Raw genomic sequence first — 16,511 nt, forward strand, 5'->3', positions numbered from 1 at the left:
TTCACACACTGGAGGTCAGGTGATCACTTGAAGTGAATGCAGGGTTTAATCAGGGTGCTTTGATATGTTAAGCAGCAGCATCATGTAGGCAGCATCTCTTCCAAAATGCTGCAACAGGACAGCATGCCCCGAAAGAGATCATATTATAAAATGAATGGATATATTCTCATGATTCTAATGCAGGGGCGTCAAACTGTGGGCAATGCCACATTCTAAAAATAGAATTTATGAACCAAAATAAAAACAACAGCAAAAAGAAAAAAGAATAAAGTCAAAATATTTAGAGAATAATGTTGTAATCTAACAAGAAAATGTCATAATTTTATGAGAATACAGTATTCAAGAAATATTTGAAATATTAAAAGTCCTATTCCTATGAGAAACAAAACAACATAAAAATTTGGAAAAAGATACGATGCTATGAGAATAAAGACAAAAATTATTATGGGAATAATAATAATAATCTACAAGAAGAAATTTGAAATATGTGTAAAATAAAAAAAAAACAGCAGCAGCAATTAAAAAGTAACTGTAGTTGTTACAAGAATAAAGTCAAAATACTTTGAGAATTTTTTTTCATTTTTATGAGAATAAAAACAATAATGTAATTTTAGTGTCTTAGAGGTGAAATATAAAAAATATATAATTTTGAGTTGTAATATAAGAAATGAAACAAAATAACATTTTCGGGAAATTACTATGTTTAAAAAAAGTTACACTGTTATGGGAGCAAAGTCAAAACATTCATTCATTCATTTTCTACTGTTTTTCCTCACGAGGGTCGCGGGGGTGCTGGAGCCTATCCCAGCTGTCTTCGGGTGAGAGGCGGGGTACACCCTGGACTGGTCTCCAGCCAATCACAGGGCACATATAGACAAACAACCATTCACACTCACATTCATACCTATGGACAATTTGGAGTCACCAATTAACCTAGCATGTTTTTGGAATGTGGGAGGAAACCGGAGTACCCGGAGAAAACCCACGCATGCACGGGGAGAACATGCAAACTCCACACAGAGATGGCCGAGGGTGGAATTGAACCCTGGTCTCCAAGCTGTGAGGTCCGCGTGCTAACCACTTACCCACCGTGCAGCCACTAGTCATAATATTATGATAATAAAATTTAGGAAGATTATTTAAGAAGAAAGTTGAAATAATTGCAAATAATCACAAGGCTAAGATACAGTTAAGATATACATACGTACGTATATCACTATATAACTTCTTTGCATGTTGGTTTACATATTTGATTTTTTCTGTATGTGCCCCTCAGTAGAAACCCCCCTGTTCTAATATGTCGTCCGGGCTTGTGATGATGTTATTATAAGTCAGAGTTCAGTCTCCCCGCAGCGTGTTTGGAAACAGGTGAGAATATGGGCCGGCGGATGCTTGGCTGTACACCCCCTATGGCATCAGATTCCACAGGCCCAGTCCTGTTGTCTGCTGCATGATAAGTCATCCAGCACCGGCACAAAACCATTTTCACCACATCGCCCACATTGGAGGTTTCTATGAAAAGATGATATCTGTGTTGCTGTTTTTCTCACGCCCATAAAGTAGCAGTAGAGGGATGGGAATATTGTGCAGTCTGCCACCCTTTACCTTGGATTTGCATTTTTGGCATGAAAGGTTTGTTGAATGTTAGGCTATAATTTGCGTTTGAGTGCTTTGTTTACATTCAATTTCATGGCAAATGTTGCATGGTTGGACATTCCCCGCCCTTGAAATGTGCAGTAATCTTACTTCAATTACAGTAACTCTCGTGTTAGTAAACATTGTGCTGGTTTGCTGTGCTTCATGCCCTTGCCATATTAGGTCTGTTTCCATAATCAAATGTGTTCAGATACATGATATTTTTGCATCGGTATGGAGTGAAGTGGTGTTTTTATATAGGGTACCCAATGCTGTGGCCAGTGTGGATTGCGTATTGACTTCTTGACATATTTTGTAACATTCCCAGTCTTTTAAGGTGTTTGTATTGGTGGTTTCAGGCAGATACCAGCATCAGTCCCAGAGACTGGGTGGCTTTTCTCCCATAACATCCCTAAGGAGCGAGAGGGAGGGTAATGGGAAACTATGTGGGCTCAGTTTACCTCACATTAGAATATAGTCCTACCACAACAAAGCAAAGAAACTGAGAAACATCACAGCACAAAAGCACCATTGGCAAGGTAAGGAATGTTTGCTTCCGCTCTTGAGGAAACAGCTGTAAACCATTTTTAGGAACATGAGACATTTAGAAAGAAGCGCAATTCTGCATGATTGTGAAATGTTTAAATTGCTCAGTACATGAAGGAATCTTAATTGACATTTCCCTTGAGATACTCCCAATCAATACTGCGTGCCCAACAAAGGGGGGCAGTAGAGAGCAGGCTTATAACATTGACATAAACCAGAACCAAGCACTTTTTTAGAAGCGCCTCCTTTGGTATTCACAAGTCTGGAGAGAGTTAAACCGCACAAGTGCTTTTCATTCACAGCACTCTGAAGCCAGCTTTCATGATATCTTGATCGACTATTTGAAAAGATATCAAGTTTTGCCATAATCTCCGTTACATGTTGTTTTAATATACCCATGTGGTGAGGAAACTAAAAGATGTATGTAAGATTAATGTCCTCTCATCCTTGTTATATGGATTATGTTTGAAATCACTTGAAAATCTTCAACCAAACTGACAAATTTATGAAAACTGAGACCTTTATGACAGATGCTAGGAGACAGACGCGGGAGACAAAGATGAATGTTACACAGCTGCTGTAGCCTGGGGCCACTTGGAGGAGAAATAAGTGAGACAGACAGAGAAAGCCATTAGTCCCCCCCCCTCCCCCAATGACCATGTACATTTCAAACAAACCCCGATCATTTGAGTTTAACTCAGCCTCACTTTGTTTGACTCCCTGCCCTTGATGGACGTCATTGCACTTGTTGAGCTCGTCTACATGCACGCTCACACTTTACATCCAAGAGTGTCTGAGTCTTCTTTTTAGCCAACATCAATATTTGCTCATGGAGGAGGACGCCTGCCTAAAACGCCATCACATTTCCTGTGACAGTCAACTTTCCGTCTGCACCAAAAATGCCCCAAAAGGGCCGGACTTTAACTTGAGCATCTCCCCAATGCTTCCTGGTTGCCACCATTCAGACTTCCAGAGTGTGCCACATCTTAGCGGCTTCCCTTGTGGCTGACACTTAATAGCATGAGAAAAAGAGTTTAGTGGGGGGTGTGGGGGAGAGGGCAGTGACCTTGAGAACTTGTGGGTTGAACTTTCCCCTCTACCCCCCCAACCCACCCCCCACACCCCAACTTCGCCCACCAGTACTCTGCTCCCTAATCAATTACTGTTGGCAGTCAGGGGACCACCAATGATTAGCAGGAGCAAGGCAGACTTGGTTTTTTTGGGGTGGTTGGGGGGGGTTGAAGTGTGAGCACATTGAGAGGGGGAAGAGGAAAGAAGTCTTTGATGTAAACCACCATGAGAAAAGCGGAACATTTGAAATGTAAGCGTATTTATCAGTGACAATAAAGAGACAGCATCCTACTGTAATCTGTACACACTTAAGACAAATATTGTTTACTGACAGGAGACTGAAATATTCTATTTTTTTTTATCTGTGAGAATGAGAGCAGTTCTCACGCTCAGTGTGGCTACAAAGCTCCGCAAAATCACTTGTTTTAGATTGCATGATTGTCTCGTTTGGATGTGATTCCCTTGACTGTGATGGATTTTTAATTGGATGATAGGAACTCTTACACCACACCCACTGACAAACACTAAACTCTCTCTCTCTCTCTCTCTTGATGTACCTTTTTTTCTCTTTAATTCTGTTGCCTTTCACTATAAAGTTTCTAAGCTTATGTCCTTTATAGAGGGATTTTTGAGTGAGGTCACTGCAGCCATCAGAAACGTTTGTATCATCTTTGTTTCACGACTAGAGGCGACACACAGCGCAGACGGTTTATGTTTGAGTGAGTGAGCGAGATACACACAGACGGACAGATGAAATAAAGGCCGATAAAAGAGAACAAGACACTAAAAAGACAAGCAATATGATTCAGCACGGATTGTATAGAAACCTGCTTTACAAGATTGCGACTCCCTCCAGGGTTCTCCGCGGCTCGTTTTTCCTCTTAATGGTATTATGAGCACCACTAAACACTAGTTTCTCCACTTTTCCCATGGGAACACCATTTTGTGTCGTCGCCAAGCACTCTGATAAAGTTATCTCCTTCGCTCATGTTCCCTTTTCCGGATATGCACTGTTGAGTCTATCTGTGAGAAGATAATGTTAAATCAAATTATGTTTTATCTGTCAATTCCGAGCCCAGCAGGATTATTATCGTTACTGCACATCATCACTAAGCAACGATAGCCGGACTCTGGTTCGGGCAATTCTGGAATTCAGTGTGTGGTATTGTTTATTGCGCTGGGCTTGTCTTTTGTCATGGGATGTTTTTCACAGGCAGACAAGTGTGGTCACTTGGATGCCTCATCAGGCAGGCATCTCAAAGCGCCTGTCATGGGTGTTTAGAATGAGGAAGATCAAGGACAAAAGCCTCCGAGTGGCAACTTGTCCGTTTGAGGTCTCCGAGAAGATGCGTGTGCGTTCAAAGAAATCACTGCAAATTAATTGTAACACTCGGTGAAAAGACAGATTAGTGCCGAGACGATGACACAAAGGGTGTTAAATTCGGTCAGCAGCACGCTTGACAACAGGCCAGACCTGGACACGTTAGCCTCAGCTGCCAACAGTGACCTATTTTCACCAAAAGCAGAGGAAGGATTTTAGCATCCTCTATTGTGCACAAGGACTTGCAAAGCACACCACTGGAGGCTCATATACACCCCCCCCCCTTTTTTTGGGCGCCGTGCCCTTTGATGCCTGTCATGAGATTTTAATGAAGTGTGTCAGGTGATTAGATGGCCCGTATTGATCTGGGGGGCAGATGTTTCAAGACCCGAGCGGGGAGAATAGCTCTATAAACAATACAAACACGAGCTGTAACTATTGTGGTGGAGACTTTAGTGACGGATCTGAGCTCAACTCTTAAAGCGAAAGAGAGAGAAAAGTAATTTTTCTGCTTCAATTATCATCTTTAGCAGAGGAAATAGTCAGCAGATGGCAACAGTAGTCACGGGCCTCAACACCATCCGTGTACTGTTCATGGACATCTTTTCTTTAGGACAAATTTACCGTAACCTCATGAGCTTTTCATTGAAGGGGAAAGGAAACAATCGGGTCACAAGCATAAGAGACATGACATTTCCCAATCTTTAGAATATTTATACAAATTCAACAAAGGTCAGATGAAAACCGATTACATTTTCTCATAAGAAATCATGGAAATCTAATGATCCCATTCTAGACAACCACAAATATGAACACAAAACACATTTAATACAGAAAACAATATACATTTAATAACAAATGAAGGCCGCATGGCGCGTGAGTGATTAGCGCGCAGGCCACACAGCTACAAGACCCGAGTTCAATTCCACCCTCGGCCATCTCTCGGTGTGGAGTTTGCATGTTCTCCCCGTACAAGTGTGGGTTTTCTCCAGAAACTCCGGTTTCCTCCCACATTCCAAAAACATGCTAGGTTAATTGGCGACTCCAAATTGTCCATAGGTATGAATGTGAGTGTGAATGGTTGTTTGTCTATATGTGCCCTGTGATTGGCTGGCGATCAGTCCAGGGTGTACCCCGCTGGGATAGGTTCCAGCACCCCATGTGACCCTCATGAGGATAAGCGGTAGAAAACGAATGAATGAATGAAGCATGAGTGGTTAGCGTGCAGGCCACACAGCTAGGAGACCCGAGTTCAATTCCACCCTTGGCCATCTCTCGGTGTGGAGTTTGCATGTTCTCCCCGTACACGTGTGGGTTTTCTCCAGAAACTCCGGTTTCCTCCCACATTCCAAAAACATGCTAGGTTAATTGGCGACTCCAAATTGTCCATAGGTATGAATGTGAGTGTGAATGGTTGTTTGTCTATATGTGCCCTGTGATTGGCTGGTCACCAGTCCAGGGTGTATCCCGCTGGGATAGTTTCCAGCACCCCATGTGACCCTCATGAGGATAAGCGGTAGAAAATGAATGAATGAATGAAGATTGAGTGGTTAGCGTGCAGGCCACACAGCTACAAGACCCGAGAAAATTAATGAATGAATGAATAAGAAATGAAATAGATTAATTACCATTAAACATCACTTCGACCTTTATTGAAAACTCATTAGTGAACACGGTCAGTAGAGGATCCAGGAGACGTTTTACTTGAGTTTGTTGCAAACGTAGCTTTAAAGTTTGGTGTTTCTTGCTGGGGCTTGCAACTTTGATTTTTTCAACACTTAGAAATACGCTGCCCTCTTGAACACATCACCAGGGTATGGCTCCTCCTCAGAGGAAAGGAAGGAGACAGGTACTATTTGTTCACTATTCTTTGTGCAATTTATGAACATATAAAGCACCCTCACACACATAATAACGATGATGGCATGTTCCTGTCTATAGTGTCCCAACTCCAAAAGAACCACTATCCATTCTCAATCCCTGAGGAACCATGCGGGTGCTTTGTTTGGGCGCTCAGTTTCATTTACTAGTTTGTTAGGTTTAGTAGGCCTCTAACCTCAAACAACTATTGAAAGCCTGATGTTGCATATTTGTCTCAATAGCAATTAACTATTGTTAACAAAAATATTGAAAGACAAGTCATATGTACTGTGATTGGCTGGCCACCAGTCCAGGGTGTACCCCGCCTCTCGCCCGAAGACAGCTGGGATAGGCTCCAGCACCCCTCGCAACCCTTGTGAGGATAAGCGGTAGAAAATGAATGAATGAATAAAGTCATATGTAGTATTCTGGTTGAGTAATGTTACATTGATGATACATTACCTTACATTACTTTACCTTGTACTGCATGGAGTCAGCCATGGATAGAGAGCCCAACATAACAATGAAAAAAAGTTCCATTCCATGTGGAAGTGGTATGTTTTGGCTTCTTACTTTGTCCTTTCTTCCCCATTCAGTTTCAGTCCCTTTCTTTAGTTTAGAATAAATGAACGCTGTTGATGTGAGGATGGATGACATAGGCTGACGGCATTTTTTTTAATGCTGTATCTACAAAAATTTTAAATGTATTAATATTGAATCCTACTTTGCATAAATTCACTTATCACGGTCGGGTCTGTAACTCATTAATGGAAAGGTATGACTTTGTTTTGAATGATTACGCATATGTTTGTGGTACTAAACACACACAAAAATAACCTTTTTATTTTTTATGAGATATGGCAGCGCAGTTTTTTCTTGAAGTGTTAGTTGTTAGGCCAGAGATCTTTGGGACAAATGATTCATTTCAGTGTCATTTTGAGGTTCTAATTTATATAATTTGTGGTAGGGTCATTTAAGAAGCATGGATGTTGTGTGACACCACATATAAATTATTTTCTGGGTCATTTGCATTGGATTTGGTCTTCCACAATGTGGTTGCCTATCAAGGCATTACTCGTGGTTAGGGATGAATACTACAAGTCTGTACTATGATGATACCAGTGCTGTTGTAAGCTGTAGTAACCAGACCAAAAAAACGATGTAACTATTGGAGAGTCATTCCGGTGCTAAATTATGAGTTACTACAGTGGAACCTAATTTGTTCCAGAAGGCCTGACTCGGTCAACCGTTGATGACATCATAGATGAGGGACCTAGGTGACTTAATATGGCATTTTGTTAGGAAGCAAAGGGTGCTAACAAGTATACTTTGTGATAAAAATACATAAACTCATTCAGCCATTTTTCAAAAGCCATCCCTCTTGGTACCGGATGTTTTTTTATAATTTTGACAGATTTTTTAAGGCACACAGAATATTGTGTTGTTAGGCTATGTTGACGTGGTATACAACAAAAGAAAGACTAGACTCTCATCTTTCATCAGGAAAAAAAAGGGTTTGGTTCTACCTTTTTCAGTTCTTTAGTAATCATCAGTAGAACATCGGTAAGTTTCAGGAAAATATCAGTTCTCAACAATAAAGGGGAGAAAATCATTACTTTAACTAAATTTCTACTAAACTTTTACTAAGTTCTTTTACTAAACAACTAAATTTGAAACACTTATACGCTAGGACTACGTTAAAAAAACATAGCTTTTCAGTATGTGGAATCAAACAATGGAATGGATAAAAAAATAATAATAATAAAAAATAAAAATAAAAAAAACTATGGAATGGATTGAGTAAGGACCTCAAACAATGCACAACGATGAGCCAATTCAAGAAACAATACAAGCAGTTGATGTTTGCTAAATACAAGGATGAAGAGTCTTGAACCAGTCATGATGTGCTATACATATCACTATATTGACACTTACTATGGTACCCATTATGTCATTGGATGCTCATATCACCTCCTACTTCGGTATGAGGTGCATTATTTAAAAAAAAAAACAAAAAAAAACCTTAAACTGTATTATGGAAAGCAGGAAGTGAACAAATGTAACAGTTACTGATTGTAAAAGTACCAGATGGAGGGGTAGGATTTAATAAGCTTTGCTTCTTCCTACTCCTTTTGGACATGTGGAACTGTGAACTGATTATGGGATGCACTCAATTGTAATCTGATGCATGTTCAAATGAATTTAAACCATTACTTTGACACAAATTTAGCCATATATATTTAGCCAAAATGTCTGAACACCGATGCCACAATATAAACAACACAAAAAATGTTGTTTTTACATGAAAAAAACAATTTATTACATTTTCATGTAATAACATTTTTTTCTCACATCTTCTGTAATTCATTATGAGAGTTCATCACTGAAATAAAGTCTTCACTATCTAGTAGACACAGCAACAAACTGTAGATAAACACTATTGTTCTCAATGTTTGCTTTGTTGCTAGGCAGAGTCTGTTGAGAGCTGCTCTAAAGCCCAATAAAAAGACGCATATGCCAGTCATACATACTAGTAGGCTGTTTGAATGTTTGCCAGTAGAAAGAGAGCCCACAGGAATAGAAAGTCAGGCAAACGGCGAGCTAAAAGAATTATGATGTGTTTGAAATATTGCAAATGAATTATTACACTGTATTAAATATCATATATACAGTGAAGAAAATAAGTATTTGAACACCCTGCTATTTTGCTATTTCTCCCACTTAGAAATCATGGAGGGGTCTGAAATTTTCATCGTAGGTGCATGTCCACTGTGAGAGAGATAAACTAAAAAGAAAAATCCAGAAATCACAATGCATGATTTTTTAACAATTTATTTGTGTGATACAGCTGCTAATAAGTATTTGAACACCTGTGTATCATCTAGAATTCTGACCCTGAAAGACCTGTTAGTCTGCCCATTAGAAGTCCACCTGCACTCCATGTATCATCCTGAATCAGATGCACCTGTTTGAGGTCGTTAGCTGCATAAAGACACCTGTCCACCCCATACAATCAGTAAGACTTCAACTTGTAACATGGCGAAGACCAAAGAGCTGTCCAAAGACACCAGAGACAAAATTGTACACCTCCACAAGGCTGGAAAGGGCTACGGAGCAATTACCAAGCAGCTTGGTGAAAAAAGGTCCACTGTTGGAGCTATCATTAGAAAATGGAAGAAGCTAAACATGACGGTCAATCTCAATCGGAGTGGAGCCCCATGCAAGATATCACCTCGTGGGGTCTCAATGATTCTAAGAAAGGTGAGGAATCAGCCCAGAACTACACGACAGGACTTGGTCAATGACCTGAAAAGAGCTGGGACCACCGTTTCCAAGGTTACTGTAGGTAATACACTAAGACGTCATGATGTGAAATCATGCATGGCACGAAAGGTTCCCCTGCTTAAACCAGCACATGTCAAGGCCCGTCTTAAGTTTGCATATGACCATTTGGATGATACAGAGGAGTCATGGGAGAAAGTTTTATGGTCAGATGAGACCAAAATAGAACTTTTTGGTCATAATTCCAATAAGCGTGTTTGGAGGAAGAAGAATGAAGAGTACAATCCGAAGAACACCATCCCTACTGTGAAGCATGGGGGTGGTAGCATCATGCTTTGGGGGTGTTTTTCTGCACATGGGACAGGACGAGTGCACTGCATTAAAGAGAGGATGACTGGGGCCGTGTATTGTGAGATTTTGGGGAACAACCTCCTTCCCTCTGTCAGAGCATTGAAGATGGGTCGTGGCTGGGTCTTCCAACACGACAACGACCCGAAGCACACAGCCAGGAAAACCAAGGAGTGGCTCCGTAAGAAGCATATCAAGGTTCTAGCATGGCCCAGCCAGTCTCCAGACCTGAACCCAATCGAAAATCTTTGGAGGGAGCTCAAACTCCGTGTTTCTCAGCGACAGCCCAGAAACCTGACTGATCTAGAGAAGATCTGTGTGGAGGAGTGGGCCAAGATCCCTCCAGCAGTGTGTGCAAACCTGGTGAAAAACTACAGGAAACGTTTGACCTCTGTAATAGCAAACAAAGGCTACTGTACCAAATATTAACATTCATTTTCTCAGGTGTTCAAATACTTATTTGCAGCTGTATCACACAAATAAATTGTTAAAAAATCATGCATTGTGATTTCTGGATTTTTCTTTTTAGTTTATCTCTCTCACAGTGGACATGCACCTACGATGAAAATTTCAGACCCCTCCATGATTTCTAAGTGGGAGAAATAGCAAAATAGCAGGGTGTTCAAATACTTATTTTCTTCACTGTATTTTCAAAAGAAAAACAGCTCCTCTGGTCCACTATTGTATACATCCCCCCTGAGGGTAATGGTAAAATAAGGGATAGCGGCCATGTTGTTAGCGTGATTGGTATTTGTACACACAAACCCTTATGAACACAATCACGTCACAGCTTTACCCCCTCGGCTTATCCCAGGCCTGGATGGAAAAGCATCGGAATCTGACAGCAGACAGGAAGTCCTTATTGTACTAGCGCAGAGATCCCGGAGCCAGACAGCATACAGGAGCGATGTCACCCCTGGCCGGGCCAGGCATATCTTTGTGCTTGCTCAACGTGTAACAAAGACGCAAATAAACACAGTTACCCTCATCGGTCTTCAACTGTCATTTCAATCAGGCAGTGTCGTGATGGAAAGCCACGGCTTGTGTTTTTCCCAGCCACGCTGTTACCTCTGACCTCCGCGGCTCGTGCCTGGGGTGATTTTCTTTATTAGTCCGCGGGGTATGTATTTAGCCCCATAGCCATCAGTAAGCTTAAATCTGCAGAGTCAACACTCTCCCTTCCTGGCTGTTAGCTGCATTAGCACACTGAAGCCCCACAGCTCTTCCACTCCCACTCCCAAAACATCCTCCCTAAGGCCAGATAACATCTCTGTCCCATTCATTCATGGACCAGCCCAAAGCCGGGCTCTCTGAGCTGAGAAAATCTGGGGAGGCTTTTTATGAGGTCTAATCAGTCTCATTACCAAATCACCCTCAAGTTTATTTAAATGAAGGGTCTCAAACACACGGCCCGCGAGCCAAATGTGGCCCACAGGACACTAATTTGAGGCCCCCATCTTGATATGAAAGTTTAATGTTAATGCGGCCCGTGCAAGTTTGATATGGATGCTGTATGGTATCATGTACCCAGAAAAAATTATTATGTTTGATTAAAATTCATGTTAAAGGTTAAATAACTGTTAATAGTTATCCTCCCTATCCGTGTGGAAGTGGTACGTTTTTGGCTATTTAAGTTTAAAGGAAATAACTTGAAGGCTACCGTTTAGGTCGCTAGCTCTCTAGTTTGCGAGTTAGCATGTGTCTCAAGACCCTGCAGTTGCGCAATATGTTGTAAATAAAAAGAGTATAAATGTGACTATAGTCGTGTTTTGTCATGTCTACAGGGCTCTAATAATGCTTTGTTCATTTTAATCTGAAAAAAATAATTTGTCTACCCACCAACTATATGTGGTTTCTTAAGTTTTTATTATTTGCCGTTTTATTGTTATTATTATATTTATTTATTTATTACTGATTGATTGATGTTCTTTATTCTTGATTTGTTTATTTATTTTTCATCTTATTTTGTGTAGAAAAATAAAAAGTAAGATATTTGAGAACAGTGGAATGTTTTATCAGAGCTTTTCTTGTAGAAAATCGAAACCAAAGCAAAGTTTATTCATTTTTCTGTTTTTAATAAATGTGTTTTTTTTTTTTTTTTGGAAAACCTGATGCGGCCCAGTCTCGCCCAGACCCTAGCTCCAGTGGCCCCCAAGTAAATTGAGTTTGAGACCCCTGATTTAAATTGTGAAAATATCACTGATCAGTGATGTCTTCAATCTTTACCTCATTTTCACTTCAAATAAAATAAACTCTATGCAGGTCAGCTGATACAACCTTGAAGTCCTGCCTCTATTTTTTTCCTCTTGTTTTGGAATAGAACAAAAGAAAAATGTTTCAACAAAGTGCTACATTTTCCAACAACCCAAGTTCTGGCATTGAAAAAGCGAATGTTTTGTTACTGTCAATAAATCACTACGTTGTTTAATTAGCATCCTCAGTCTCGTCCATTGTGGTTTCACTCTGAAATATGTTCCTGCTTGGGCTTTTACTCACATTTTATTCTTGCCATCAGTTCTGCAACAGAGGCTAGTCTAGCCAAATGGTAATTACACGATGGAGAAGTCTGCTCAAGAATAAAATGGGCCGTTGTTTAATACTATCACGTAAAAAAAAAAACAGGCAATGTCTTTTTAACACATTGCACATGTTCTCATTTTCACTATTTAACTAAACAAGAATTACAGTCTCTTTGCCAATACTTTAATATTTCAACCAGATCATTAGCATATGCAGAATAAGCCAAAAATGATGGCAATACTGCAGAAGAGTTTTGTAGGATGCCAGCACTCGGAGTAATATAATACTGTCCAATTTAAAGTTATTACACAGTACCGAAATACTGTTTGATTCGTACATGAATGTATCGCATTTCAAGCTGTTGTCGACCTTCAGAACAAAGACAAAGATGTTTCTGCCATCTGTGGACATGGAATTCTCTTGCTGAAAACCACACTACAATAAAGTTCCGTGGTTCCATTACTATTTGTGCATATACTGTGCCTTAAAGTCCAATAAAGAAACAGAAACAAGCACTTGTCACTTTGTGACATCATTCTGGTCATCCATTTTGAGCACAGACTGTGGGAAGTTAAGCTGTAAATTGGATTTCTTTGTGCAATATATCAGAAATACACTACAAGTTTTATGAAATTGTTACTTACAGTTTAAACGAGCATGATTTGCACAGAGCATAAAACGCACAAAAAAACAAAAATTTAATAAAAGTAATAAAGCAATAGTTACAATTTATAGCAAAAGTGTCACAGTGTTGTGATGTGCCAAATGTGCCATAAAGTGCATCCCCAAAATGAAGTTCCTGGGGTTCCCCCCTCATCCCCCTGACTAGGCAAGCTTAATCTAACACAGGGGTCTCAAACTCAATTTACTTGGGGGCCACTGGAGCTCCGTCTGTGTGAGACTGGGCCGCATCAGGTTTTCCAAAAAAAAAAAAAAAAAAATTAAACTTCACTTTGGTTCCAATTTTCTACAAGAAAAGCTCTGATAAAACATTCCACTGTTCTCAAATATCTTACTTTTTATTTTTCTACACAAAATAAATAAACAAATCAAGAATAAAGAAAATCAATCAATCAGTAATAAATAAATATAATAATAATAATAAAACTGCAAATAATAAAAACTTAAGAAACCACATATAGTTGGTGGGTAGACAAATTGTTTTTTTTTCAGATTAAAATGAACAAAGCATTATTAGAGCCCTGTAGACATGACAAAACACGACTATAGTCACATTTATACTCTTTTTATTTACAACATATTGCGCAACTGCAGGGTCTTGAGAGACATGCTAACTCGCAAACTAGAGAGCTAGCGACCTAAACGGTAGCCTTCAAGTTATTTCCTTTAACCTTAAATAGCCAAAAACTTACCACTTCCACACGGATAGGGAGGATAACTATTAACAGTTATTTAACCTTTAACATGAACATTAATCAAACGTAATAATTTTTTCTGGGTACATGATACCATACAGCATCCATATCAAACTTGCGCGGGCTGCACTAACATTAAACTTTCATATCAAGGTGGGCCTCAAACTAGTGTCTTGCGGGCCACATTTGGCCCGCGGGTCGCATGTTTGAGACCCCTGATCTAACAGATCTTTGCTGTACAAAAAACAATTTGAGTAAGACGATTCCCTGTTGGTGGTGATCTCCAAAGGCCCGTGAGGACAATAGATCAAATACCAATGAAGAGGCTTTGAACCATTGTCTTTCCTCTCTTCTTCTCTATCACTCATGATGGCAGGAGATAACTTCTTCCTGAGTGAAAGTGTCATATTATACTGTAAAGGAGCCTCAACGCCCTCCGATCTAGATAACGCCATCCACTCAATAAATAAATGTAAAAAAATATATGTAGCAGTAAGAGCCTTCCTGGTGCAGTAATCTGATAAAAAGCCGGAATTCCCCCTCCTCCGAGTGGCGCTTTGAAGCGATGTGGGCGGATCATGTTTACTTCTGAACAAGAAGCCAGATTTGGAAACAACAAATGAGACATTGATCATTACTTACATTGCACAAGACATGCTATCAATCTCTCATTGTTTGGATTTGAACCTTTTGTAGTTCGCTTGTCGTCTTTCCTTGCCTTACCTGACCCATTAAACATCGGCCCTGAAATGTGAGTCATCCACACGGAGAGTTTAAACAGAAGAGGAGAAAAGCTCGGCAAATAGTACTGCATGGTCACTAAAGAAGACATCAATTTCATAATCCATTTTGCAAAGCGAGACATGCACCAACAACTGTCAAAAGGGGAGGCCACTCGGAAAAACTGGGAGCTTATTTGAGCGTGGATATTAGGGATTTCTGCCAGCTTCCATGAATACAGCAGTTTTGTTCTATTGTTTTTTTGCCGTATGAATCCAGAAGAATTCAATCCTTGAGTATCAATCTCTGTCTGCATGATAAAGACGGTGATGACAGAGGAGTTGATCACTCGCTGAGGGTGGAGCCCATGCATATTTGTCTGCAGTTCTACAGTAAATTTTGCCGTCTCCACCCAAACTCTTAACCACTGCACATTCTCTCTACTTGAGCTGTCTGTAGACTTATTGCGAACAGTGCATATGAAACATTTCCATAAAGAAGGACTACATAATGAGAAAACAACATGTATGTGTTCAACAGGAGTGAACACAAGGAATCTTACATACCTCACTTAAGCTATCACTGGTTTGTAGGTTGCTGCCAGTTGGCAATAGCACCCTGGCAAAAGTGTCCCCCCAGTGGGTAATGGATCATAAAGGTTGGCTTGGAGCTGCGTTGATTTAGCAACGTAACTCAAATCATTAGCGCTGGCTTTCCGTGGAAGCGAGAATGGCATTGCAAAACTTCATGCACCAAAACAATTGGCCCGAATCTGTTTTTTCAGGTCTGAGCAATACTCACTCAAGAACTCTTATCACATAATCACAGTAAAATTATTGGCATGTTAACCATGGTGGTGCAATAATACAAATTAAAAACAGTCCAGTGTATGGAGGCAAGGTACACTGCTTTTTCTTTAAAAAAAAAAACATGGAATGGAATGGAATGGAATGGCCTTTATTGTCATTATACAAGATGTACAACGAGATTGGAGAGCTTCTCCTTTCAGTGCAAAGTTTAAAAGAAGTATATAAAAAGTAGAGTAAAAAAGACAATTTAACAAGATATATACAAGATATCCAATATATACACATAGTATTGCATAGTACTATACATACTATTGCATAGCATTGTATCCCCCTCCTTATGTGTGTTGTCATTTACTCAATGTGAGACATGTACTACAACTGAAAATAATATTTAAAAAGACGTTTCTTACCTTATCAAAAGCGGTATTCATTCCACAAGACATTACAGGTTGCGCGGTGATGAGTGATACACTAATGTATCATGGATGGGTTTGAGCACAAGGCTGAGAGAAAAGGGGATTAAACAGTATTAAGAGTGTCCAGATGCAAGCCACATGCATCAAAACACACTGACACACTGCTCTAGAAACACAACGGTGTGATCCGACGGTGATCTAAAGAATATTTGTTGTCATCCCAACATGGAAGATTGCCGCATCCTATCAAATTTACTGGCTCTTCACAAACCAAAACATACTCTTTTATAAATATGCACTGAATGTTTGCAAGGACTGGAGCAAACAGCATGACTGGTTTTGGACATGTGTCTCTTTGTTTTTAGCTTTGTTCCGAAAAGCTGATTATAGAAGGCCAGCTGGACCTCAGAGCAATGGCACCCTACTCACACACCCCATACACACACATCTGTACGAGTGGATAACAAAGAGACACAAAGTGGGTCACCGCTTACTTATGCCAGATTGAATTTTGGGAAGAAAAATGTCAAGATATTTAATATCAACAAAACAATTACTAGGAATATTATTGTTTAATATCAAACCAGTTATACTGGAATTAAGTACA

At 39.9% G+C, this 16,511-nt stretch overlaps 1 protein-coding gene across 2 annotated transcripts in view; it reads right to left on the minus strand.

Annotated features, from left to right (window-relative positions):
• LOC131108301 (uncharacterized) overlaps positions 1-16,141 on the minus strand; it is a 40,955-nt gene extending 24,814 nt beyond the window's left edge. For both annotated transcript variants that reach the window (XM_078787256.1, XM_078787255.1), the window contains exon 1: positions 15,899-16,141. The gene's annotated coding sequence lies outside the window, so the exon portion shown is untranslated. The remainder of the gene's footprint in view (positions 1-15,898) is intronic.
• Positions 16,142-16,511: the final 370 nt, after the last annotated feature.

This window comes from Doryrhamphus excisus, linkage group LG20 (genome assembly GCF_037039965.1).
Source record: "Doryrhamphus excisus strain RoL-2023G ecotype Guam linkage group LG20, RoL_Dexc_Guam_v1.1, whole genome shotgun sequence".
Lineage (NCBI taxonomy): Eukaryota > Metazoa > Chordata > Actinopteri > Syngnathiformes > Syngnathidae > Doryrhamphus > Doryrhamphus excisus.